The sequence below is a fragment of the Haliaeetus albicilla genome, chromosome 3 (assembly GCF_947461875.1).
Source record: "Haliaeetus albicilla chromosome 3, bHalAlb1.1, whole genome shotgun sequence".
NCBI classification, from domain to species: Eukaryota; Metazoa; Chordata; class Aves; order Accipitriformes; family Accipitridae; genus Haliaeetus; species Haliaeetus albicilla.
In genome coordinates, this window is record NC_091485.1 from 57672103 (window position 1) to 57696823 (window position 24721).

The window sequence follows — 24721 nt, forward strand, 5'->3', positions numbered from 1 at the left end:
ATCATGCCACAGTTACCTCTGTTAGTCCCTTTCTAACAGTTGTTTAACCTGCAGGCCAATTCAGTCAAGTTTAAAAGTAGGGTAGAGATCCCAGAAGGGAAAATCTTCTGCGGTAGTTCCAGGGACTGAAGACAGCCCCTGAATGTATTTGTTCATCTGCCAGAGGATGAGAGACTTGATTTTCAGCTGGATTTCCTGGCAGCCAAGTAGATCAACATTTACATGTTAGCCAGCCTGTCAGGTATGTGTCTAGCTGCAAGATGTAGAGGATTATGTCTGTTTTCCAACAGAAAACAAATATAGGTAGATCAGGAGAAATTGAAGATATGGTTGCAAAACATGAGTGTGTGTGTTCAGGGGTGGGAGGGAGCTCTTGGTGTTACAGTTCAGCCACGAGACATGAAGACAAACCCAGCTTTTTCAAGAAATACTTGATTGCAGCTAATCAAGTGTGCCACAAACCTTAAACTCTATTTTATTAATAATTGCTGTCTACTGTATCTACAGTTAAAAATACAATCACACAAGTTAAAGAAATTTAACATCAAAGAACTTAGCAGTTTGGGACAATTGCTGTCAGTTTTGTGGACTTCTGTGCTGAGTCTCACAGTCATCCTAAATTTATCTGAAATGATTATAAATTCTACTTAATATAGTAGAACTTTAAAATGCTGGAAATCCTCAGGGAAAAATACATCTTCTAAAAAGCTAAGGCACATCCATATGGTTGATGAGGCTTAAAATATCTTATTTGATCTTTCTGGCAACCAGACTATAATCAGTCTCTAACAAGACCTTTCTATATATCAGACTTAAGGAACTGCTGAAATCATGAGAAATGTAAAAGCAGAAATGAACTTGTTCATACTTCTTTTCCCATAGTGGTGAAGTAAAGATCTAACACATGACTGAGGGGAAAGGTGTGGGTAGTGCTGCTTGAAATCACAACCCTAAGGGCCTTGCTCTTTTGGGCTTAGGTCAAGATTGTAGCAAAAATGGCATTCCCTACTCCCTTAAAAGGATGTGTATGTTGCTAGTGCAAGCCTTTGGAGGCATGATTAGTTACTCAGAGGAAAATGCTTGTCCTCCCATTGGCGAAATATTGTGTAGGAATCACAGCTGTTACTCCAAATACTGAAATAGCTGTATACTCTGAGTTCCAACAGTAGTCTTCAATAGCTGTATACTTTGAGTTCAAACAAAAACTGACTGGCTCTAACTATTGCTGTTGTAGAAGTTAAAATTTCTTTTCATCTATGTGTTGCTTTGCCCCATCTGAGGATAACAGGATGTAGATTTTGAAACATTAAACTGTGTATGTAGGTACAAAATTTAATGATATCCCTTAATGAAAATGTTCAAGCTGAGAACACAATTTTAATATAAATACAGGGAATATCTGTTTTTCATAGAAAAGCCAGTAAGATGACTGTCTGTCTGTCTTGGTACCAGAAACTCATATGTAACAGCCCAAAGCAAAATATTTTGCAGTTAGTAGGGTTCCAGAGTTTACAATACACCTTAGTTTGCAAGCTGCAAAAAAACGATAGGCTGTCTTACAAGGTGTCTTCATATTTGCATGCATATTACTAGCTATTCCATCCCTTCATAATTTAGTATACTTTCAGGGTTTGCAAACAGAACTGTAATTAATACTGCTTGGGCCACTCCTAAAACTGAAGGTTTGGAAGTAAGGGATGATTCAACATGCTGCCTTATAAACAACAACATGCCACCTCAGTTCACTAAAATGAAATTCACTTTTCCAGTTTTTAATCATACAGATTAGCTTGGAATATAGTTCAATGTATTTGTATTTCAGATTTCACTGCTCATAGTACAGTGTATTTTTCTATTTATGTTGGTTATACTGAAATTGCGAGAGACATTTTTAGGCTCTGGATCAAGACAGTGCTGAAACAGTAGCTGGTTCATTCATTTTAACGGAACTACTCACTGAATAAGTGTGAAGAAGACTGATTAATGCACACTTAAATCCATGATCTCAAGTGCGATAGTTTTCATTGACAAAAAAAAAATTATACCAAGGAAGATCCTTCTATTTCTGCAGATCTTTGTAACAGTGTTGCAAAAGAGGAATAACTAACTTCAGATATGTTAATTTAGGATTAAAATGTTCCTGACGTATTTCAAATCATGTAAAAAAGGGAATTGTCTCATAGGGTGAGAGAAGAGAGCACACAAAAAACATTTCCTCCAAGAAACACTTTTTTACTCACTATTGTTTTATGGTTTTTTGTGCCAACTGCATACATATGCAAGCAACTCTGGTCATGCCAGAAGGTATAACTCTGTCACCAAACTTTTGCAAGAATTTTTCATCTTGTGTGTGATTGATTGATCATCTTTTGCTTTAATATTCCTTATATATGATTTTTCCATTGAAAGCAAACATACTAAATATAAATGTGGTATGACAAACACAGATTTATTTCAACAATCCAAACTGTTGATTTAGAAATCCACAGTTCTCCTTGTAGAAAAGCAGAAATATTTGCATAGGAAGGACTTCCCAGTATTTCACAAAGCCTTTCAGAGCTCAGAAATAATGCAGTAGATCTAATACCCTGTAAAACATTGCATCTTTTGAGCATCTCATCTCCTAGAGGATACCAGCCCTTTAGCACAGGGCTTAGAGCAGGCATCTACAGAGTCTACCCAAAGTGGAATAGTAGAAAGAAGTATCGTGCAGATTTGTTTTCTCTCTAATTTTGGAAACTCTTTGTCTTTGCTTGTCACACATGTTTAGAGGTGGCATATTTTTTATTTTCAGGCCAGTGTATACCCCGGCACAGGTTAACTTTTCCCAAAGCAGCATTAATACCTGCCCTCTTCTCAGTGACTGTAGGAATGTGATTTTGAACTTAGGGTAAATTGCAAAACAGCTCTTACATGCCTCAAGTACAACTTAGATGCAGCTTATGCACTGAAATATAGGAGAATAATCCTGGATCAGGTTTCATCTTGCCCATCCTTTCTGAGTTTTAAGTGCTCTAATCACCTTAGCCATTATCAAGGTTGTTGGCACTATCACCATGGTGGGTTTTAGCAGTGAAAAAACCCCAAATGACTGAATTCCAGCAAGGCCTCGGGACCTGAACTTGAGAAGTAGTGGTCGGCTCTGAAACCCAGTTTAATGTGCCACAGCATCCTGAGTTTGACACCTTAAGTCTAACTTCTCTCAAATGAGAGAGATTTTTAGACACACTTTTTCTGATGTTACTGTTGAGCCAGGAGGAGAAAAATTTCTCTCCAGGTGTATTTGTTTTAAAGTGTATTTGTTTCACTGTAGCTTTGGTAATTGTTTCAGTAGGACAAAAGGTCAAATGACTGATCAGCTGCCCCCGTTCACTAGTGCTTCAGATCTTTCAGGACATCAATAGGAATCTTGCCTTTAAACTGAAGGAACTTGTTCTTAGCAGCTTATGTTTAGAATTGTTTGTGAAACAGAATGGTAAAATTTCCGTGAATAAATAGTAGGTTGAGTAATTTAATTCACTGAAGTCTTGTGTTAACCATTACTGGGTAACTGAAGGTAAAGGCAACGTGCAGGATAGCTGGCTGAAATGGCAGCTTTCAATTCACTTTGCAAGTAAAATTACCTCATTTCCCCCTTTGTTTTAATCTACATTTCATTTTGCATTATATTGTTCCAAGGAGGCATCATTAATCTTTCCAGTTTTTCTGCTAGCATCCCTGTGTCCCCTGTGGCTTGGGGCTGCAGATCTTAATACTTTTGAAAATTCCTGGTGTCAGTACATCTGTGCAGTATTGTGATTGGAAAGAGAAAAATCTGTGATGATGCCATGAGTTGTCCCTAAGAGAAAAGTTGGCAAAACCAAGCAGTTCTCTGGGGTTTTAGGCTGCAAGTCCCATAAAACAGTTTGCCAAATGTACATAGCAAAACTGGAAACTTTGGGGAATTTTCATGGCTGCACTGAAAAAAATTTTCGTAGTAATGGTTCTATAGGCAACATGGACGGGAAGATTCATTGCACTGTGCTGTAACTAAGTCTCCGTATCCCCTAAACTTTTCCTTACACGGGTAGTTAAGCATTGTTGTCAGAAGTCTGGCATGGTTCACGAGCAGGATTCCTTCTGTCGTCCACTCATCAGTTGCTAGCTCTTACGAGGTGCTGCCAGGAGAGAAGGAAATTACATGTAGTCTGTACAAAAGCACGTTGGCCCTGGCGCCTGGCCCACGCAGGCAGCCGTGGGAGAAGTACGCCCGCATGGGGGGATGGAGTTGCTCGGGTAGAGCTCCTCTGTCCTCTTCTCAATGACAGTTCTGTGTTTTCACACAGCCTTCTGTCAAGCTTTGAAATCAAACCAGCTTTTGGAGTTGAGAGCTCGCTCGAACCAGAAGGATATGGCTCCAGTAACTCGTGAAGCCTCTTTTAAAATCTGCCAGTGAAATCTTGACCATGTTGCAATCAACGGGCAGGTTTGAAGGCAGGAGGTTACCATTGACTCAAGCAGGATTAGACTTTTGCCTTGTGGGCCTATACTTGGCTTATAATTAAAAGGTTCCAATTCTTTTTAAAGATGCTGAAAACATGCAATGCCCATTGACTTCTCTAGGACCTCGACTGGATGTTCACATTTCAAAAGATAAACTTTTTTATCTGCTAACTTAGATAAGAAGTTAAGAGCATTTTTAGACTTGATCTTTCAGTTACTCCCTTAATTTAAGGAAAGCAGTAGTACCTGTCCTACCTGTAGCTGTTATGAAGGTAAGCACATAGAAACCCCATAGCATCATACAGCCATCTAATAGTTTCCTAAAAGTGCAAATGTTCTCTCTTGCTTACCAGTGAGTAGTCAGCTGGGATTTCCTTTTGTATGTGCCATATTATTTCCTGCTTTCTCTCTTTGCCCTTGCTGTTAATAAAAAGCTGAATATAAAAAGAAAACTTAGTGAAAATCAGAACTGATGTATGAATATGGCATTCAAGAGTACTTGGCCTTTTTTTTAAAGAGAGGTAATATTTGTTTAATATAACCCGTATGTATTATGGCTCTGTGGGTGTACATACCAGTGAATGTTTCTGAGTCTTTTTGCAATAAACAACATGATCATACCTTTAGCTTTTGTGATCCCAGAATCTTAACACCACCTCCCAGCCAGTGCCCCTGTAATGAATGTTGCATTTACATTACCAAATCTCATCACCATATGTCCACGTGCACTGTGGGGCTCAGAACAGTTGAAGATGTCCTTAGTTAGGTCTGTGAAATAAAATGAAACACAACTCCAAATGTTAGATGAGGAATTTCTGCAAAGATGGTGTTTAGCAATAAAGATGCTGAGGAGAAACTAATTTGAACTGCGTTCTTCATAAGGAAATTAGTTTGCTCAATACTGACAGAGAGACTGAGTAAAGGGTATTTTCTTATTTTGTAAATGTACAGACAATGAACACTGGCAATAGCTGTACAAGTAAAGAGATTTTTATTAACTGCCAGGGTACATTCTTTTCAATAAAGTTATCCATATGTGCTTTGAGGAGATAGTTAAGATTGTTTTTCCTCAGAATGATTAATGACAAAGGACATACAACCAGCCGCTCGGGTTGACTTTGTGGATGAGTCATTCAGATATAAATGTTAAGTAAAACCATTTATTTTCATTGTACTTCTTTGAAAAGGTGGTTTAATAAACAGCCCAACAGGGACAAATTTTTGGTCTAACACCTATAGTGTCCTTTTTAAGCCTTGTGGGTTTCCATTCTGATATAGTGACATTTTTTTCATGTCTTAAGAAGACTTACTGAAGGAGATTTTAATTTAGAAACTGTTTCATATCTTTATAAACTTCTGTATATATGTATGCATATATATTTGTTCACATGAAGAGAGATACAACAAGGAACCATCTCTGTATATAGTCTACCAGTTCTACTGAAAGTACTTAATTATTCACTGTAAAAATGCTTTGACTACAGGTTAATTTATTACCATATATTCACAGATGCTTTGTCAAGTGACGTTTGAAAGGTTTCAAGGGATGACATTTCCACCACCTTCTTTGGAAGACTCTTGATAATCAAACAGGAACATCAGTAGGAACTTTCTCCTTGATTCAAAGCCTACTTTCAATGTGCCCCTTGTCTTTCCTTATAAAAACAGTTTAAAAGAAAAATTACGTGATTATACTGCTCTTCTGTTCCTCCATCTATCCAGCTGCTTGTCTAACAGTCCTCTAGTAATTTCTGAACCTGGTAGCCAATTTCAACCAAATTTGACTGAGGATTAGAGGTCTCAGAACTATTAAGGTCTTATACATTTCATGAAAATTGAAACTAAAGGAGAGAGACTCAAGTCAGTGCCCTGCTGAGTAAAGCTCAGTAACAGCTTGCCACAGGGAATCGCCTTAACTGATTGCAAGTTCACACTGCTGAAGTTAACCGAATACAAGTACTGGCTAGGCAAAACCTTGATTTTGTAGTGAACAACAATGGTGGTTTTTAAAAAGTTTTTCTTTTTCTCTTTGCATTTGGCCTTTCCTTTTCTTCTGGCAACTGAATTTTTGCTTCTTCAGCAAGAAGCTGCAAAGGGGTTTTAAAAACTGCACTGGAATAGATGTCTACTCAATTTAGACCATTTCAAACTAGCAACCTATATGTTAAGCTTACAGTTCACGGGTAACTAGCAGATTGTATTCTGTGAGTAGTTATGAGGAATCTGGAGAAGTTATGGCTTGGCTCACTTTCATTTTAGATTGATCATTAAAACTTTTATTGGATGACTGATATGATTTGTTTCAGAGGGAGTTAACGAAATCCTTCCTGATACTGTGATAGAGTAATTAAGGTTTTTATTATGGTAATATGTATTGCTTTAAATATTTTCAACATGGTTTAATTTCATTCCTTGCAAAAGAATGCTCTTATTTTCACAGCAGCTCCCATTTTTAACCGTAGAAGTGCATGGTAGTGTAGCTTGGGAGTCCATCCTCAGGCAAAAGTCCCACTCATTTCAGGATTAAAATTTTATTGTTAATGATAATGCTTTTAATCTCAGTCCTCAGTGGGAATACAGACATAAATATTTGAATAAATCTCTTCAGTAAACCATTTGTTCTGTAAGAATTGAAACATCTCACATTGTCACCCAAAAGGTGCCAGCAAACCTGATGGATGCTCTCTTCCCACCTGCCGTGGGAAAGTGGTATTCCTCACCCTGTATTCGCAGGCTTCCAGGCTGGTACCCTGGTGCCAGAGGTGGCAATTTATAGCTACCTGGCACCAGAATCACTGCCCTGCCATGTAGCTTAGCTTGCTAGACTTTGGCACATCACTCTATGGCTGATGTTCCTCTCCATGGGAGACCTCTCTGTAGGAGACCTCTATAGAAGTTCCTCTCAATAGTAGCTCAGGTTCAAGGGGCTACGTAAGTGGTCCATTGACAGTCATCTATTGCTTCTCTAGGAAGCTGTGCTAACTTTTCTGGAAGTGGCTCTGCTGTCTCTCCTTTGCGCTTGCCTTTCACTTTCCTCCACTGAGATTACAGATCCAAGAAGGGGCTTAATCCATCTAGCTCTCCTCAGACAACTTCTCAGGTATCCAGGAGTTCCCTGCAAAGAAACTAAGATGCTCTTAGTACATTTATGCTGGTAAATGTGTCTGCTGTAGACCGCAATGCATGATCCATAGACCGTTTGGTGCAGGATGATCACATCCATGTTTTTCAGGGCTGCTGCAGTCTGAAACAGACTGGTCACATCCATAGCGTTTGACTTTTCTGAGCCTCACATGGTGGCCCTACAGGTCACTAGTTTTTATGTGTTTTTCTGATCAAAGTGTAATGCGTGGGTTGTACTTCAGTCTGTTAGAGTGGTGATTTCATTATATGAATCTTAAGGTATGTGCTGCAGGCTCTGGGATATGACAGAGAGGAATGTGTGGTTATTTGCAGTAATGTTAGAGGACTACACTAAGCTGGACCCAAACAGAGTGCAGGCTACCCCATGCTGTCTTTTGGGAACAGTTGCTAGTGAACTATCCACGGAGCTGCCCTCACATTTTGATTTGAAGGGAGCTAGCTGATTTCCTCTAAAGGAAAGCTGGAGAGTAATGTAGCCCGGTGACCACTACCTGGGAGTTTGTCAAGGAGCTAAGCACAGTGTAGATGTGTCCACTGAGGTCCCCATGTGATGTAGTTCATCTGCTGGAAGATACGATATCATACTGGGGTATTGCATGATAAGAAGCAGAATACCCAGCTCTTGGGGCAGTTTTCTGGAGTGGTTAGTGCTTCCACTATAAATCACCAGATTTTACCAGATCTGGAAGTTACGACCTTTGCTGTTTTCATGGCCTTGATCATGATCCTACCCATAAGGAAAATACTGCATGGCTTAAGGCAGCACAAGAAAGTTAGAACATTTTCCTTAGCTTGATATAACTTTTTAATAACATCTTCTTGCTTATAATCATCACTTTGGGTGATTTTCACACTTTTACCACTTTTGTGATTTGTAATACTGTACTGAATTGCCTTCACTATTGATTTAAAACAAAACTCAGTTCATTTTTCTCACCATTGTTGAATGAAACTATTGTTTCAAATGGTAAAAACAAGATCCATTTGGTATTTGGATGCTTCTGGATACTAAAATGTTTTCTGTCATCACTCCCTAAACACAGGACTCATGACTAAGCATCATACCAGGGTCTGAGACATAAAGGACTATAAGTAATGTCTGAATTCATATGTGCTTCCTTGGAAGCATTTCCACAATTATGTCTTGAAGCTTTCCCAGCTGTAGGTGCATTAATCTGTCCACACCATGGGAGAAGGGAGAACTGGGTGCTTTTTCTAAGGTTTATTCTTTTATTTTGAGAAAAATGTAGAAGGCATAGTTTATCAGCTTAAGTCATCTTTCCTCTCCTTCACAGTGCGTGAATGTTAACATTGTAGTGCAAATCAGGAGTGCACTTTTGAAACAAAACTGCCGATTGTCCCTACTGACTGCTTTGCTTCTCACTGTGGGGTAGGTTTGGAGCATATGGGCTAGATTGCTTTGAATGAAACTAAATTGGAGTATAGATGCCCAGAGCACACCTAATGCACTCCAGCCACAATAGGGCATTTAGTCTGTGGGACCAGTCTAGAGTTAGTCCAGACTTCTCTAGAAAGAACCAAGATAAAAGCAAAAAAACCCTTAAAATGTGTGTACTGTGGATGTCAGGTCTTCCACACTGAATGTTCTGCTCTACCAATTCTGTCCTCTTGTTCTTCTGTTGGTGTAGAAACCACAGCACACAATGCAGATGTTACATGCTTTTGAAGAAGAGAGTATCTTGGAGTTGTGAGAACAGTAGAACCACTCGTCCACGTTTCTTCCTTACCTCTTCAGAAATTGTTTTAGCTTCCTGATCTTACAGAGCAAGAATGTACGGGCACTATACCATCTTGTGTTAGATATCTGGTTAACCACTACAGCACTGAACTTTGTCTAGACACGTACTTGTGATGTATGTTGCCCTTCACAAAGAATTAAAATCAGCAGCTTTTTTTGGGTAGGGTGAGGATGGGGAAAGCAGAGAGGTTTTCAGATGTATATCGGTTTGTTCTTACATGTATTTTACATTTGTTTCAGAGGAGTTACTGTAGAGTTGCACTGTTTTAAACAATGAGAAAATTAAGGGCCATGGTTTTCTGTGGCCATTTCATTTATGTGCCCCCAAATACCTTGGAGGTTATTCAAATAAATGTACTCCGTTCCATTTACTTGACTGTCTGATGGCTTAATCATGCAAATAAATGTGTGGATGATATTTATTTGACTGTCCGTCATGTGGTCTCTTTGACTGTACGGTAAAGCATATTTTCTTTTTCCCAAAAGAAAAAAATTAAATTAAATGCAACCCCCCCCCCCCCCCCACCATTTTGTAATGCTATGGTTGAGATTTTAAACACACAAAAGTCAGGACATTCAGAGTTATGACTCCCTAGAGCTTGTAGCTCAGCCGTGTTGTACATGTGGTGTAGATTAAAGCAGTGATTTCCTCTCTTTTCTGTACTCCTTTCTCTTCTGGGTCTTTTCCTCTTTCTTTTAGCTCTTTTATACAGTCTGCTGGAGCTCCTCTGTGGGATGGGTGATCCTGTAAAGGCCCTGGTTGACAGGCACGGGAGCAGATCCCATGCACGTGAGACTGTGGTACTGCTTGCGACGGCAGAGGAGCATAGCAAGGAAAAGAGGGAGCCCTGCAGCTCCCTGCATGGCATGTGTGTGGGGCCGGTCCTGTCTCCGCTTCATCCTCATCTCAAGCTAGCTATTCTGTGCTGTCCATCTTGCAGCATTTTCCAAATAGCACTTCTTTTTCTTTTTTCACGTGTGCACTTGTCATGAATCTCTTCCTTGATGTACTCTATTCATGTTGGTCTGTGTTACAGAGGGAGTAGTAACTTAACAACAAACCCATAGGTCCTCATTCACGGATATTCTGTGAATATTGCAGATACTCTGTGAATGAGATAAGCAGACAATATGATAGCATTTCTCAAGAGCCAGATGTAGCCTAAATTGACTGACAATGAAGGATGGATGCTGCTCAGGCTTCATGTTGATAAGAATTATCTGAAAAGAGTTCGCACAACACCTCTGTTTCCTGGGTCTTACTGTTTTTCCTTGTTACTTTTTCTATTCTGTATTCCTACATAACCTGAATAAAGTACTATATAGTGTTTTATGTGGTTACTGTTTCTTTGCTGGTCTCGTAAATAACTTGCAGTGTTTTCTGACTTGGCATAGTAAAACTCCCAAAGTTCCTCAACAATATAAATTTCTGGAGGCCGATAGGTGTATATTGCCCTGAAGAGAATGCTAGATTGTTTACACTCCTCTAGGCCAAATCCTGTCATGGAAGAGCTTGTCTGTCCAACTGCTTTCTTTTTTTACAAATGCATATTATTGTATTAGTCTCTGGATTTTCCAAAGAAAAAATAAAAGTTTTCGAGACTGTCATTATTAGTAGCTAAAAGTTCCTGCTTTTTCAATCCTATAAACATTGGGATAATTAAAATATTATTCTAAATCCTTTTGAAATAATGGTTTTGGTTTAGTTATTGTGAGTTAAGCACTTATTGTAGTAAAAATAAACACCTTTCTATTTCAACTTATACAAGCAGGATATTATTTCCAAGCTCCTCAGGGCAGGGATTGTACTTGTCCTTGTGTCTGCAAATTATTTATTGGAAGAGGGACCCTATCCTCCATAACACTTCAGCATTAATATTAAGTGATGATCTTCATATGGAAAATATTGAACCTGAATACATGGAATTTTGTAAATACCAGCAACCTATTGTACAATCATGACAGCACTTTTCTTTTTCAACTGCTCATATTTCTCTCCTTGGTTCTTCTGCATCTCTTTAATTGACTAGAGGAGAACAAAGCAGAAAAGCAAGACTCTGAAGGTAGTAACTGCAACGCAGTTGCTCTGAAAAATGATTTTCTGGTTTTCTATGAGATGGCTAAAGGATTTATGTCCAGGTATGTCAAGCATGATGAGTACATGCATTACTGGTTTAAGGAGGAATTCTGTCTCGGGCTTAAATCTTCCCACTGCTTCATGGACTAGTCTGTGCTACATGCCAGCCATGGTCACCCGTCTTTCTCTTGGGAACAACGTTTCCAGTGTCACGGGAGTGCTGCGCTTGTGACAGACTCAGAGCTATCGTTCAGCTGCCTCTCTCCAGCCAGCCACGTGTACGAAGGCCAGTCACGGTGAGCTCTGAAGCTGGTACACCTCTTTCTGATGGGTTCAGGTTATTGGGTTCAATTTTACCTCCTTTCTAAAGATGAACTCTTTCCTCAGACGCATAAGAAAGTTCATCCAGGCATGAAGTCCATAACATGCTTCATCTCACTGTGATACTGTGACACTATTAGTAATAGACTAGCTACTAGTTAGCAACACTAGTCAAATAATAACTGTGAAAGTAAATTACCTGTAATTAGTACGCTGGAACTGTCTTTACACAGTGGCTTCATGTGCTAGGATGCCTTGCATGACAGCATGCTCAAGAAGAACCTCATCATGACCGTGTTGACCCCTCAGACACTATCTTCGGAGCCTTCCTGATGAACTCTGCCTATTCATGCAGGTTGGTAGCTTTATCCCTTGCAAAATTCTTGCTTACTTTGTACATGGAGCTGAAATCTGAGCAAGGTTGAAGAGGTCCAAGAAATAAAAGCAGATGTAAAGGAATTGTTTTGCATATGTGGTTTTACGCAGTGTTGCCAGTTCAGTTTCTATTTTATGATAAGTTTTAACAGTGGATAAATGTTGTATTTTTAGAAAAAGAAAATACTTGCTAGTACAAAAGAAAGTGTATTCCAAGATTTAGTGGGAATTATGCTACCTTTTCTTCCTTGGTCTGAAGAAAGAAATAAACCAAACTGATTCAGGCCTGGTTTTGATAAAATAAGAGGAGAAATTCAGGGCAATCACAAAATGGGAGAAAGTAACAGACATTATGAGAAAATATTGGATGGAGCAGCAGTCATAGCCAGCATTATACTATAAATGAATGTACTAGGTTATTGGTTTTGTTCTTAATGAAATGTTGTATATAGATCTGTAAAAGCCAGTACCTTTTGTCCCTGCTTAAATATTTATAGATTATATTTGGAAGCTGTTATCAGAGTTAAATTAAAAGATCCTACTATTTTGTATCTTGTGTATTTGCATTAACCGTATCAGTTCACGTTTAATAAGATTTGCTATCAAGAGAACCACAAACTGTTGACCATCTTAACATCTGCAGATTTTTCAGGTTTTTAGGGGTTACATGTCTGAGTAGATTTATTTAACTCAAATAAGGAATTATGGAAACGATTAAATTTCTTCCATATTTTCGTGTCACTGACAGGCTTCCAGTTCAGCTTTACAATATGGTGTTTCTTTGCATACAGCCAAAATGAGACATTCCACAGGAACAGAAAATTTGCCATTTTTGTTATCACCACAATCATATGATATCTGCCATCAACAGCTGGGAAAGTTTCCATTTAAATAAATATTAGAGAAAGAAATATTTCAAAAACACTTTTAAACTAAGTCCCAGTAGGTGTATATTGCAAGAGCACACACCAGTTTAACTAAGGATTATATTGATTTTCATTTTTGTCATTCACTGTGGTACGTCTGCCTTAGATCATTTGCTTAAATGCATTCACATATTTACAAGAAACTGCTTCAGTTATGCACAATGTGCCTGCCATTAAAAGTTACAGTTTGGATTTGTACTTGCTTATGAAAGATAAAATAAAAAGCAACAAGTTTCAACCTGCAAAGTGTTGTCAAAGATGCATTTTACAAAGGGTTCCCCATTGACTCATTCTTTGTGGACTATTATTATAAATGTGAGGCTCTTCTGTCCCACAGCAAGGATCTGTCTGGCAAGCCAGTTTGTTTTCAAAACCAATAAAAGACATGCATAATAAGAAAAAATACTTGATAGTTCACTGTGTCCTTCCTGCTCCTAATGAAAGATTGTTCAATACAGCATATTTTGCATTATTTTGCCCAGTCCACTTTTTAATAACTCATGGGATATGATTCTCTATACTTTCCTGATGAAGTCCACTCTTCTGTATATCTAGTTATTACAATCTCTTGTGTGGATTATTTTTTTCCCCTGAAGAGAATTCCTTTATTCTCTGTTACATGCTCTTGCATTGCCCTCCACAACTTTTCCCTATGGTAGGGGCTTTGAGTGCTTGTCACTGTCATGACATAAGAAGAATTTACATTCCTCTAATCTGCCTAAGAGGAGCTAGTCCTTCACAGAGTCTGTAGGATCCGGCTGGAACCAGTTAGACTTTTTAGAGCCTCATTTTTGCACCGAGCTCAGATCAACTGGGGAAAGGAGAAAGGTTGTCCCCTTTTTCCCTCTCATTAGCACAGGGCAGCATATTTGAAATGTAAGAGACAAAGCAAGAATATTTGAAATTTATGCATGAATTCTTAGATATAAGGTAGTAAGTGCTCGATTTCTTCTTAGCAGTTATAAAATGCATGCTCTCCTTTCTTTCACACCTTGTGGTTTGCTACTCACTTGAGGATTCTGGAGGTGACTGAAAGCAGTGAGATTTGTACCTAAATGTGATACTACTTCAGATCCTCCTGTACAGCTCAGTCCAGGATCTAGACTATAAGTACACAGGTTATTTTGCATGCCTGTGAGCGGTCCAGCTAAACAGGTCTTCTCTCTGCAGCGATTCTGCATGCCAGACTCCAAAAGGAAGACTAAGAACAACAATATTGCTAACTTCTCTTGTCTTAAATCTTTTCTTCTTACAGTTTCTTCTACATTATTGGTGGGAACTATGAGATGACCAGAAATACCTGGATTGAATGCATTGCTCTCTTTATGGATTACTGTTCATTAATAGTATTTATTATTAAGCTGCTTATTGAGGAAAAGAGCACTCTGTAAAACTGTTCAGTCAGTAGCTTAATAAATGTCAAAAACCAAGAGTGAAACAGAGGGACTTATATCTATTATAGCTTTACGCTAATCATCATTGTCCTTCTATCTGTCAGCCCTTCTGGGAAAAATGCACTATCCATCATCTTGATCCACCTGGGAGAACTACACTGTCTCAGCTACAGTGAAGAGAGAAAAACAGAAAAGAAAACTAGATTTGATTTTGGGCGAGTTGTCAATATTTGTAATACTGGCGTGTCGTTACTCTGTGTTGTAAATGTGCACATTTCCAGAGTCAGTCAGCTCTCGGAGATGAGATTTACAGCAGTAAGGTGTGGAACAGCAGAAATATATTCCTGTGCCCATCTATATTGTACATTGCATGGCTGACTTGCACATCCATAGTGGTGTGAATTCCTTCCAGTACATTTCTCCAGCTATCCTCATCCAATAGAGCTAGGCTATAAGATAGACTATAAAACTATTGACTATAAAATAATGCCTATGACTGGGCTGTAAGATAATGCAAATCAGGGGCGGTAAGTGATTTCAAGACCATCACAGGAGCCACCATGGGTGGTAAGACTCCAAACCTATCCAATCTACTTACTTGTTGCCTTCAATACCACTGACCTAGAATTAACATGAAGATCCATCTCAGCCTTGTGGGCAGCACGAAAGTTGAAGAACAGGCAAAATACAGGGGGAGCTGTCTCTCTTGTTTTTCACTAGCTTGAAAAGTATGGATAATTCTAAAATAAGTTAAGGTCTGCTCGGTGCTCTGGGACAGTAGGAGTTTAGTATTCTGTATGTCTGAGAATGTGCCAGTTTGAGCATTTCTTGGAAGCTGGAGAAACTCAAAAGGTTTGGTCCCTCCGCCCCAGCTGTTGAACCCAAAAGACACATGCTCCAGCACTGGGAAACAGCTGGAGGACTGTCAGGTTGGGTCGGGTCGCTCCCCTCCTTCAGCCTGGAAACGCACAGAGGCACATCCCACTTCAGGCCGTTAAGTGAGAGCTTTGCTCCGGAGGGAAACGTCTCTGAATTAAAACATACTTGTTCCCACCTGTATGAAATTGTCTTTCTTTCCAAAGGACCTTGCTAACCCCCTGTGTAATCCTCTGTCAGTCCTTTGTGCTGAGGGGAGGGCAGAGATGAGAGACAGTCTGCTGTAGGCAGAGCTGAAGAAAATTGTCTGCGTCACTAGAACTAACAGGGGTCTCAGCTCTGGATACCCTTGTTCAAAACTGGTATCACAACAGTGACTATCGCACATCCCCGCGTGCGAAGGAGTTTACCGTCGTCAAGAGAGGCTGCGGAGGAGCTGCCGCAGCCGGTGGGAAGTGCCAGGACCCTCCCTGCAGCCTGAGCAGCACCAGGGTGACACGCTGTCAGGGCTCCTCCCAGCCCTCGGCAGCAATTGAGAACAGGTTAAAAGAGCTTTATATTCCGTTTTTAACCTGGAAGATTTTCCTACTAGTTTTCCTCAGAGTTTCTACTGAGAACCAGCAGGTTTGGGTGTCCCTGAAACGCCTCCTGCCAGCCATGGAGCCGCCGTGTGAGTGGAGCTCTACCTCAGGCTCGTCTGTCTGCTCAAGCAATTAAGAGCTGTTTTGCTTCGGCAGGATGGAGTGGGGTTTCATAATGAAACCAGTTCTGACAGTTGAGAGGAACATTTGGCAGAGGTTCCCTATTTCTAAGTTTTCCACCCCTTCTGTCCACAATTAAGTTGCAATAAAAATCAAAGCTAATGTAGTAATGTTTAAGTTGTTCCAAACCCAATTACAATTAAGGGGAGTTTTCTATTGATTTTGGTAATTCATATTGTTGTGGAGGAACGGTTTGCCAGAAGCTCAGATCAAAGTGGCAGATAGGAGAATATAAATCTGCTATTTTTTCTGAAGTCTTGGAGAAGGAGGAGGCCAGTATGTCAGTGCAGAGTATTTGAGCCTCTCGCAGCACAGAGTCTTTTCCCATCTCTTCAAATTAACCTTGCTTTCGGTCAGTCTTGCGTTAGGTTTTCAGGTGTACATGGGTGTGGGACTCAAAGCAACAGTGGAAGGGCCAAACAGTAACATGATAGATATTTGCTTCGCAAACAGAAAGTGGAGTTCCTATCCTTTTTTAAAAACCCTTCATCAGGCTGCATACTCTTGAAACAAAAATCAGATGAGGTTTCTATCAATATGCCTAATTGCTAATCGGGAAGAATTATATATAGTAATATAGTTCGACTGTGGTTCTTATGCAGATAATCTCTTGTATCAGCAGATTTTCCCAGACTAATTACCAGATGTGTGAAGGTTTCGTTTTCTTTCTACATGCAAATTTAACTCACGAAAATTTCATCTCCATGAAAGATGCAGAAAAGCAGAGAGTTTCTGTCTTCCCACAGAGCCAAAGGGGGATGACACTGTAACAGTAAGAGTCAGAGAAATTCGTAGTAGTTTTTAAACTAACTTCAGGAGAAATGAAAGTTTCCAGAAAATTTCTTTTTTTTTTTTGCAGAAGAAGAAAAGTTTTGAGTGAGAAAAATACCATCAGTAGTTGCTCTACATATCAAAAGGGACCTTTATTATAGAATAATCAGTAATAGATTGAAATTTGTTTAGCACATGTAGTACTACTATATTATGATGAAATAAGTTGTTATATATTTGTAAGGCAAATTTCCTTTTTTTCAACTATTATCGCTGACTTTCCTTGGTTATGTTTCAACCTTTCTTCTCCTTCATCTCTGTTCCTATCTGGTATACTTTTTTGCCTGTAGGATTTCCAGTTCTGTTCAGGGTTCTGCAGTTATCAAGAGTTGATATTAGAAACAAATTAATATCACAATGGCAACTTCTGTGTAATTTTTAAGAAGACCTAAGGAAATTAGAACTACTGAGAAAATTGTTGGGGGTTTTTGCTGTTTATCCAACAAATATGACCTGAAGAAACAGAAGTGATGTATTTCTGCAAAGGAGGATTTTGTATTTTAGAATTTGATAGACTTCAAAATGAGGGAGGGTTTTCAGCTTGCCAACTGCTTTGAGTTATTCCTGTCAATTGACCTACCTAATCCATTAAAATCTCTTCCTTGAATTTAAAGGACTGGAAATTGGATTTAACTTGCTGTGGCCAGCCACTTCTCATTACAAAAGAAATGGTCTCAAGGCAAAACCTGACCTTGGTATATAGCTCTCCAGGATCCAGATCAGGATGGCATGGCTCATCTCTGCTCAGAAGGGGTTCAGAACTCTTATTTTTCATTTTGCTGACAATACAACAGTGAAGTGGGGACTAGAGTCTGTGGTGAACCCATCGTTCAGCCCTGGATCCTAGCACACGCACACCATGGTCTCGTTTTGATGGTTTGTTCTTGAGGGTTAACTGAGAGATGGCAGCACAGAGTGTGTATTGCTCTGAAGAAAGCTCTAATGGTCCTGCTATCAGGAGTTGGGGGGGGTTATGGAATATTTCCTGACCCTGAAAAAGTTGACTTTTTCTTCTTTCTTTTTATTTTCTTTGGGCGGGGGGGGGGGGGGGGGGGGGGGGATGTTTTTCCCCCAGGTATCTGAAGAAAAAGTGATGATTACAATAAGAGAAATTGCAAGAGGTTTTCCATATCTAGGGACAGTGGTGACATCCCCATAAATCATGGGTAACCCTAACACAGTCTTAAAGAGGTTTAGTTGTCATACATAGATATGGCCGTTCCCATTGTATTTATCTTTCACTCCACAGCTTATAGAAACCAAATTTCTGTCATCAACAATTATTAATCATCCATTTACCCTGCTGAGACATCTAATAAAGCATCAAGTACAGAGTTTGAACATGAGAGAGAAGGAGAGAAAACGTAATCCAAATTTTCAAAAGTAAAGGGAAGAAAAATCTCATGTAACATCTGTGCACCACATGTTCATAAATTACAGTGGGCCTGTGAACATTTCTTCTCTCATCTATATGTCACACAGATTTAATAGTTCATAATTTCACAAAAAACAACATTATTATGCACCATGCTTAAAAGGAGGTGTGATCAGCTCTCCAGCAGCACTGCTGCAAGCTGCTCTCCACTGAGGGCAAGCTGGAGGCAGTTTAGTGTTTTGTGGTGTCTCAGTCTTTGCATGCAAAACTCCTTCATGGCGAGACGGAGGGAAGCACCGCTGAACTGCACCTCAGGAGGCTGGGCCCAACGTGATAACCTTTCGCTCTCTAAGGAAATTAACATTTTGTGCTTAGACCACCAAAAAATGTAGTTGGAATGTGAGGGCTCGCTGAGAACACAGCCTTCCATCAGCAGTGCATTATAGAACAGGGGTTTTTTAGCTTGAATGAAAAAATCAACAAATTAAGTGTCACACAGCGAGCTTCACAAAATTGTTACCCACCACTAAATTGCAGGTGTTCATCTAAATATGTGTGCTTCTATCTACTGAACTGAGACAAGCCAATGGTGTACAAAGGAACACACAGATAACCAGGTTTGCTCTTGCCTTCTATTTCTGGTGAAATTTCTCCATCTCTGCACAAAATCGATGTGCATCATTAAATCCCAGGTCTTGGGCTGACTCTGCATGCCCATAAGGAAAAACCAACTGTTGTGTCTTGTAAACATTCATTCCAAGATGTGGAGGAAAGCGATGATTTAGATGCAGACCTAGGAGCAGAAGAGTGAGGGAGAGTGATGTGTCTGATGAATGGAAATTGTGCTTTTATATTATCTCCCATTCTTAAAATAACCCTCTTCCCCACCGAAATGATGACATTTAAAGAAGAGATAGCACTTATAAACGTGCAAGGGTTTTTTTCCCACATAGATATGGTTAATACTACAAAAAGAAAAAGAAAAAAAAGAAACCATGGATTCTAATATGTAAGAAGAAAAAGCAAAATTTTCAGGAAACACACTTGCAATAAACAAATTGGAGACTACAAGCATGCCAGGAGTAGTGTGCTAAGCACACTGGCAACACTCAGGCTCCTTTTGGCCTAAGACATTTAAACTTAAGTTTAGTTGTAATACACAACTTTGGAATCTTGTTCAAGAAAAGTACAGCTTGGAAACAGTTTCCAGCATGAGAAATTTCCATCATTTCTCTTTTTCTGCAGATGATAGTTCTGATTTAGGGAACGGTATAAAAGATGTAAGGGGCTGCAAACTCAATTTGAAGCATTTCAGATTGTTTTCCCAAAGACGAGCATGCAGACAGTGTCTTCCTCTGCTTAAGTCTTCATTTAACAAAGTGCTTAAGCACAAGCTTTTAGATTGGTTTAAGTAGAAGTTCTGTCAAATTTAGTAGGAAATTTTGTGGCAGTTACCAAATCCTAGCAAGGGGTTGACTTCTAAGTAATCAGATTACTTTGTTAAATGAAAGCCTCGTATTTCTCTTCTGAACTCTTGAGGCAGCTACTGAATTTTACAAAAGGCCACTAATCGCAGTGCAGAGCAGGCAGTGCCCCGCTGGCAGGAACGATGCCTTTCCCTGGCTTTCTCCAAAGGAGGTCTGAACCTGCCAGGGAATTTAACTGGGTTCTGCGTGCAACGAAGTATCAAAGCAAGCAAAACCCATGGGTCTGCACGGGGGCCGCCAGCTGATGGGCTAAATCCCCCAAACCAGGTAAAAATAAGAGTCAGACATTGGAACCGACTCGTTGGAAATTGCCTTTGTCTGCAGCCGCAGTTACTCCAAGCACACGTGCATAATTCATTTTTGCATAGGAATTGAGAAAAGTTGCGAAGCCAGAATGCCTAGCAGCGCAAATTTCGGGTTTAAAGATCATTATAACTATCAGAACAAATAATAACATTTTTGATTCAATTTTTTATTTTCAAAGTTAGAAAGGACGGTGGCCCTGTTTCCATAACGAGCAAAGTGAGATTGTAGCATTTCTGTTTTCATAGCAGGAGCAGTTTTCCTGCCGCTCCCTTTCCCCCGTACTGTTGCTGGGTGCACTGGGATGCTGTTGTTTTGCAGACCTGCTGTCTCCTCACCCTCCGAAGGCTCGATTCCAGTAGATGTCCTGTGAGTCTGCAAAGATAAACCAATTTTTTTTATCCTGGGAAAATGGAGAGTAGAAATCAGCTCTGCAGTGAGCATGAACTTCTGACTCACACCTAATTTGATCTAATCTAAAGTTTATTGGGCTTAGGAAAATCCTACTGGACTCCTTTTGGCTTTACTTCAGGATGATGGTTTGGGAGGTGAAATTATGTTGCATCCATGAGCATTTCATATCTTTTCAGTTTTCATTCATTTTCATTGAATCCTTTGTTTATCAACATGGAGTGATATGTTCCTAAACCAGTAAACCATTTATCTGCATTGAAATTATTCTTTTGGAGTTGAAATGTAAGACATTTCAGGAAATTTGTTTTAAAATGGCATTGTTGCTAAGTAAAAACATTTCCCAAGGAAAAAAATTGCCTGAAAACATTGCAAGATTTTAATTAAAATTGAATCAATTTAATTTTTCTAGACAACCAGAAAATACAATCGGCAAAATTCAATGAAAAATTCAGTTTAATTCTTTTTGTTATTTAATTCCAGAGGATGCTTCGAGTTGTCAGACAGGAGATGAACATAGTTTTCCTCATGAGGAGACTGCTTGCTAGGCAATGTCAGTGACCACAAACAGCAGTCGCAAAGGAGGCTCGGAGAATATGGAAGCTCCTGGTACAGATATATTCTTTTCTCAGGGAGGGAAAGCAGAGCATATAGGAGCAGGCGTATAGGATAGGAGCTGTGCGTTCAGGGATCTGATTTCAAGTAGGAAACAGAAGCTCATTGATACGAGTGCACTGGAGATAAAACAGGGTGGGAAAATACATGCATTCCTCAGTGTAGCTTTGTTCCCGCTTTAACTCCAGGCGCGAGAAGAAGTTTGCTTTTTGCTTGATTTTTGCAGTCAGTGACTGCCCTCAGCCCAGAGAATTCCTGCTGCTGCTGGACAGCCCAGCCTTCTTGTCAGCATCGTGAGAAGGATGTGACCGGAACGGATTTACCGTAGAGGAGACAATATGTGTGGGGAAAACCAGCAGCAGCTCAGCTGTGGTTCTCGTTTTGTTGGTGGGGAACTGCGACGATGAACCTTGTGTGGATAATGTGGCTGAAGGTACTTTGCATGGAAAATCCTGAGCAGAGCCTGCATGACGCATGTACCCACTGTAACTGTGTGAGCTGCCTGTAAAATGAACTTCTGAATGTCATTTCAAATACTGCCCGCATTATGACTCCAGAGAAATTCATACCTGTTGCTGTTCACGGCTCACAAGTTGGCTTTTGCTCAAAACCATTTTGAAAGGCTTTGCAGGCTGCAGCTGCATAGTCCAGCCAGGAGAACATCCCATCTCCTGGGTCGTGATGTGCTGGGAGAACTGGGTGGGAGACAAAGAGATGACAGATGTAATCACAAGTGGCCAGATCAACAAACAGAGTGAGAGAAGCATTTAGTCCACTCTTCTAAAAGGATAAAATGTTTCTCTGCAGCCATGGAAATGAAAACGAGGATCAGATTAATACCTGAACACTAGCATCCTAAGCTAAAATGCATAAAGAAATCAATGTTTCATTGCACCTCTGTAAAATGAGACAGGGAGATGAGTGATCAGCACTGACCTCTTGGTTCCTCACTGGGGCAGAAACCAAATGATCCATCAAATGAAAGTTAGAGCTTTAATTTTCCAGCAGTGGAAACCAGCATTTTTGGCATCTTTTGGCATTTTGAGTTTGTCATTGTACCCCAAACAGGTAAAAGGAGTTTCCCAGAAGAAATGTAAAAATTATCCACATTTCTGTATCTCTCTCAAACCCCAGAAGTTCCAGATTCTAAGGTTTAGGAAAAAAAATGCATAAAGCTGAGATATTTCCCTCAGTTTTATCTTATAATATTTTTCATTTTTATATATTTTAACATTTTATACTATTTTACAGAAGGTAAAACTGAATAACATCAATTTACAGGAATTCATACTTCCAGATAATAAAATAGAAGTGGATGTTTGTATTTCCACATTCTGGGATTAATAGTTAAGCTTATTTCCTGATTACTCCCTGTAGAAGTGAGTAGAAATTTTTCACAAAATAATTTTTATGAATATATTGCTTTGGATTATATTGAAATATTTCCTTTAAATTTTATTTTGGTGAAAAGTATATTGAAGGTATTGTAAAATTTAATGTAAATTTTTAAAATATTTTTTGCATTGTATTACATTATTTTTCATTTTTGTATAATTTTTGCTTTATTCAGGTATAGTAATGGCAATGTATATTATGCAATAGGCATGTGTCCAGCTGTTGCATTATCAAACACGAGGTCTTTTGGGTTAGGAAGGAAATAAAAGATGTTTCGGTGGAAATTATACATGAGCTTAATGATAATATCTTAAGGATACTGAAAATGTAAAGTAACTCGTCTGCTTTTAACAAGACATAATAAAATAATATAAAATAAAATACCAAATATAACATCACAAAATACTATCTTGAAACCCTCTAAAGGACAGCTTTCTGGTATGAAAGCAATTGATTCTGAAATACTGGTTTTGTGGCTTTTTTGTCCAATTGAGTTTTTTCCAGATATGCCAGTTGCAATGAAACGGTGTTTAGCTCCCCATGGGTTTTAACAGACAATCTTATTTCTGAAATTCTAAACAGAAATTGAAAAAAATCCCTTTTTCCTCAGTCTTTTTAGGTAGTTTAGAAAACATTAATTTATCTCTACCTCTTGTGAATTAACTACTTGATCTTCCCACCAAAGCAACCACAGCACTAGCAAATTTGGCAGTGCTGCAGATCCAGTGAGGATTTGGGTTTCAGGAAAATCGCTACACGGGGCTGGGGTGCTCGGGCTGGCAGGACTCGGCACACAGCACTAGGACGAATGCATTTTCCCAAAACACAAAACCTTTACCTGGGAAAGAAAACAAAAATCAGATTTCGAAGACGTTTCATCCAGGACTTCCCCTGACTTTACTGTTCATCCTGCATTTTTCGTTTACTTTTTTTTAGATCTTCCATTGATTTTAACGGAATGAAGTTTATAGCATATAAACATATCTACCTGTGGGTTGCAGCAGCGTCCCAATTAATGTAATTACATGCTTTTGAGAGCTATATGTGATTGGGGCGTGTGGGGAGGGCTCAGGCGGAACGACAGAGGTGCCTGGAGTCTTGAGTCTTGCAATTTAGCGAACGCATGCTAAATATAGCAATGGAGGAAAATCAAACTGATTCACACATGGGTCCTGTGCGTGTTGGTTTTAAACGTTTGTGTCAGTGCTTGCCAGGCGGTCCTTCGGGAGCAGGGCTGTGGAAGGGGCACAGCAGCAGCAGCAGGCGCGAGTCGAAGCCTGCAGCCATCAGGTTTGAGGGGGGACTTTCTGCTGGTGACACCTCCCACGCACGGTTGGCTGCTTCCCCTCCCAGGGACGCGGTCCGGTGCTCGCCAAACCGCATGAGTTTCTTCACGTAAGCACACGCTGGAAGCGGGAGGAGGGTTTTGCTGAGACGACAAGACGCGTATGCGCAGATAATTTCTGTTCTTGTATCTAACTCCTTCCTGAAAAATAACAGTGGTGAGTGGTGGTAACAGAGGAAGACAAAAAATAGAAACCAACCTAATGGAAACAGCGAGGGTGATAGATAAACTCAGTTTTGTTCAAGAATGGTTATTATCAAGTTACTGTCACAGGATAGTTTTGCCTTGTGAAAATGCTTTTCATGTCAGCTCTCTTTTTGTCTGGTTGTCTTTCAGATCAAGAAGATACTGGAGCTTGCAATGCGCAGATTGTTACATTTATGGACTTGAGAACAGGGATATAAATGTAGGTAAAATAATAAAAAAGTTGAGAAGGGGAATGAGCAAAGACCTGCTTGCGAGCCTTCACCTGGAAGGCTTGGGCACGCACGTCAGAGGAGTGAAAGGAATCCCACGGAGGAGGCAGGCATGGCAAGAGGCTCCCTTGAACCCCTGAATATTCAGCACACGAATCCCTGAAAAGGCCAGGATTTCTGCAGGAGAATACTTTCTTCAGTTACTTTTTGCAGCAAGTAAAGGAGTTGAAGAACATGGAAATGCTTGGTAGAAGACACGTGGCTATGGTGCCAGGTACAGAAAGCAATCTGTAAGCTTGTTATGACTTTTTCCTTATTTTTTAGATTTGTTCTGAGGATTAGTTAGCTAGTGAACAGAAAATAGGTGTAATAGTAAGAAAAGCAGGAAGAGGCCACCCCTAACATCGCAGAGCAAGACTTTTTTCTCA

General features: G+C 39.6%; 1 long non-coding RNA gene across 5 annotated transcripts in view; it reads left to right on the top strand.

Moving 5' to 3' along the window:
- LOC104320879 (uncharacterized) overlaps nucleotides 1–24721 on the top strand; it is a 48383-nt gene that overhangs the window by 15305 nt on the left and 8357 nt on the right. Inside the window, exons 2-3 of one of the 5 annotated variants that reach the window (XR_011324115.1) lie at nucleotides 20366–21131; nucleotides 24214–24567. This is a non-coding gene — a long non-coding RNA (uncharacterized lncRNA). Of the gene's footprint in view, nucleotides 1–5992; nucleotides 10719–20359; nucleotides 21132–24213; nucleotides 24584–24721 lie in introns of those variants that run through there. The other 4 variants (XR_011324117.1, XR_011324118.1, XR_011324116.1 and 1 more) reach the window with 4 other exon arrangements.